General features: G+C 44.8%; 1 long non-coding RNA gene across 1 annotated transcript; it reads right to left on the reverse strand.

Moving 5' to 3' along the window:
* Positions 1-371: 371 nt before the first annotated feature.
* Positions 372-1,937, reverse strand: LOC142826834 (uncharacterized). The gene is made up of 2 exons (XR_012901095.1): positions 1,801-1,937; positions 372-763 (listed from the first exon to the last, which is right to left on the reverse strand). It is a non-coding gene; the product is annotated as an uncharacterized LOC142826834 (long non-coding RNA).
* Positions 1,938-3,760: the final 1,823 nt, after the last annotated feature.

Below are 3,760 nucleotides of genomic sequence, written 5' to 3' on the forward strand. Positions count from 1 at the left end.
TCTCTCACCCCCCCACCCTCAGTGCTCCTCAGCCTGCAGGGGCCTTTCCCCTTTTTTTTGTTAGGTGGGGGGGTATCACGTTGAAGCAGAACTTGGGTCTGTGGCACGGTGGGGCTACTTATCCAGTCTGGTAGCAGGCAAGATGGCAAGCCCCAGCCCTGCTGGCCACACTCTTGCCCCCAATGATCACTCTGCAGTATAGCTCTCCCCTCTGCTCGCTGTCCCTAGTGGCAACACTCAAGATCGTGGTCCTCCAAACAGCCCCATCCCTTCCACGTTATGAAAAACAATCCCATTCCAGGCACTTCCCATTTTCCTGGCACAACCAAACCTTGGTCTTGCTTTAAGTTAGGGAAAGAGGAAGCTGCATACCAAATTGTCACTTTTATTGATTAGGCGGGGTTCTTGTACAGACTCAGACAGACATTTCTAAAGTAGATGATAGATAACCGCTCATGTCACTAGTTAGGGAGCCTTGCAATCCCTGCTATTGCATGTTAAACCACTTTATGAAACAGTTTATTTTGGTTATTGGTGTATCTTATATACAAAGCCATTCCTCCCTTTCTGAATAACTCTTTAAATTCCTAACCCCTCTCTCAACCCAGCCTTTCCTATCAAAAATACTCATTTCACCCAACAGAAATAAGTCATTGTTAGAGCTGGACAAAACTTTTCATTTGAAAACTTTTTCCACAGAAAAATGCAGATTTGGGTTGACCAAAGCAATTCATGCATTTGAATCCATTTTGATAAATTTTTCCTGCAGAAAAAGAAAAAAAGTCAGATGTTGAATCAGTTTATTTTGGTATTTCTAAAAGAAAATGTTCTGATGTCTTCTTTCAGAAAGAGGATTCATTTGGGGGTTTCCCTGGCTTTTATTTATTTAAAATTTTGAAACAACACATTTTGGTCTGAATCATTTTTCAACATTTCACTTCCATGTTTGTTTAGCTTTAAGTGGCGTACTAGCTTGAAGGTCCTATTTCTGATTTCATCTTCTTTATTCGGTCTTTAATTATCAGGCTCAATTCTGCCCTTGGTTGTAGTCTTGCAAGCTAATTAACTTCATCCCAGGACAATATGATTTTTAATTATGTTATGTATTGATGACATGTGACTAAATGCCCATTAAAATTTATTGACTATATGTAGTGGGACTAATTTACACAAGAAGCAAGAGTTGGGGCTATTATCATTATTCATATTACAGCAACACATGATTATGTGCAAAATGGTGTCAGACCCAAGAATGCATACTCTTTGCCCTAAAGAATTTGAATGTGAACATTAAAACTCAGCATCAACCTAAACAAATCACCAGCACAGCAGTCTATGGTGGAGAAGTAGCAAGTATCACGGACATGGTCATTGCTGATAATTCAGCCTCCTTTGGACATGAAAAACAAAGTGGCTAAGAATCAGATTAGATGCCAAAAACATTAACCTAAGTGTCAGGGGGTTCACACCCCCAGTGTGCCTCAGTGCCCCTTGACTGTCCTCATATGGCCCTTCTCAGGGCAAGTTACAGTCTGTATGGGTTGCTCATCATAGGCACTAAGCAGTATATAACGGGCCCTTTAATCAAGGCCGAGTCCACAAAGCAGTTTACAACTGTTGTAGCGGGGCGCACCTCAGGTAGGGGGACCCGGGCCCACCCTACTCCACCAGGTCCCAGCCCAGGGCCCTGTGAGCAACCAGGTAACAGGTCACTCCCTCGGCAGGGCCATCCAGCCGAACGCACCGAGGTTCTCGGGCCAGGAGGGGCGGCTCCCACTCCTGCCCTGGGCCACTTCCTACCTGGATCCCCAGGCTTCCTTCCCCTGGACTCGTCCAGCTGGCTGTGATCTCCAGGCCGGCATCCCCTCAGCCGGCAGTCTCCGGGTGGCGCCAACTTGCCTCCGCCTTCCTCCCAGCCCCTCCTGGAGTCCCTGGCAACCGCTGGGTAAGAGCTCCCTGCTCCAGTCCTTCTCTTTCGGCTGTCTCCCTCCAAAGAGATCCTGCTCACTCTGCAGTCAGCCCTCCACTGGCCTCCTTTAAGCAACCTGTGCTTCTCTATATATACCTGCCAGCTGGGCTCTCACTCCCCTAATGGGTTCAGCTGGCTTCCCCAAGCCAATTGTGCTGCCTTAGATAGTTGCTTGCCAGCTGGGCTCTCCCTAGCCCCCAATAGCTCCAGCTGGCCTCTTTCTTTCTAGCCCCGGCTCCGGGCCTGAGTCCTGGTCTTAAAGGGCCAGTGCAGGGCAGGCACCCTGTCACAATAAGTAGATCAAAATACCTGTGACGGAGAGGGTCTAGCAGCGAGCATGGTGGTGGAAAAAATGAGAGGATTTAGAGACCTGAAATGATGACAGTAAAAAAAAAGACTTCAGGAGCCTTAGGGTATGAGGTTTCAGATCCAGTCCAGTGGGTGGAGCTATGTATTCAGAGAACAAATTTGTTGTGTGTGTATTTGTAGCGTTCAACGTGTTTCTCTCTCTTGTTTTCATGTCTCTGAATGAATGGTTCACCTGCCCCTTTCCCCCTTTACTTTTCCTCATACCAGATTTGCTGCAGCAACAAGAAGCTAAAATTTCAAATTTACATCATTTCTTAGTGATGTGGTTTTTAAATTATATAACATAGTAGGCCATGACGCGACCAGCGTTATCTTCCTCCTCCCCCCTCTGATGCTGTCCTGAAAAGATAGGGATGGAATGGTTAGAAGAGGGACAGCGCTTCCTCCTGTCTTCTCCCCTCTCTTGGCTGCTGCTCTACCAACCCATCTCCTACTTATAGATTGTATTAAATTGCAAACAATGATTTATCAGTTTTTGTTTCCTTTTCTTGTGACAAAGGGGAGGATCCTGTTCCTTCTGGCTCCTTAGTCCTAGACCACAATTTATTGACATTCAAAAGTCCATTTAGATTACAGCTCCCATTTGTCTCCCATTTAGATTACAGCTGAGAAGGCTAGGAAAGAAAGCTGAAATAGCAATGTGGACGTAAGTGTAGTTTTTTCAGAAAAACAGCCTATTTCCCGGAAAACTCTGCAGTGTAGACATACCCTGAGTGTGTGAGAGAAAGAAAGAAGGGCAAAGAAAAGCTGCTTTTTTTTCCTCTGCACATTGAATCCAGTTTATATTAGCAGAGCTAGTATTCAGGAAAGCTAATGATGTAAATGTGTTCTTTTATACAGCTTTGTATAGATGATGCATGTATATTATAAATCTGTGTAAGAGGACATAACTACATCATTGGCATGCTTCTAGCTCTCCTATAGACTTGTGTCATTGTGACAGCAGCCTCTATTACCTCTCTCACATTTTCCTTTCTGGACTTATCAGCTGTAATTTAAATAGGGAAGGTCTAATGAACTTGGACTTTTTAACGTCAATGACCTGGGGCCTCAAAATTAGGAAACTGGTGGAACAGGATACTCCCTTATATCCGTCTCTGGGCAAAAGGGTGTTGGCTTCTATAAGCAGATGGCTGATGTATAGGCCTTTGGAGCTGAACATTTCCAAATGTGCAAATATTTGCACTGAACCGGAACAAAAGCAAAACACTGTAGCTTTGTTCACCATGGAAACCAGAGGCTTTTCTTAAACGCTGAGGTGTCCCAATCTGAACCGGATGAATGAGCTTCAATCTTGATTTCAATTGTTTTGTGTTCTTGTCAAAGACTGGTGAAAAGAAAGTTCCAAATACTGAGCTGTACCTCCAGGGGAGCAGTCAAATCAAGACTTATTGCTTTCTTTTCCTTCCTTCCTGGGGGGTA

Source organism: Pelodiscus sinensis, chromosome 2, assembly GCF_049634645.1.
Source record: "Pelodiscus sinensis isolate JC-2024 chromosome 2, ASM4963464v1, whole genome shotgun sequence".
Taxonomy (NCBI): domain Eukaryota; kingdom Metazoa; phylum Chordata; order Testudines; family Trionychidae; genus Pelodiscus; species Pelodiscus sinensis.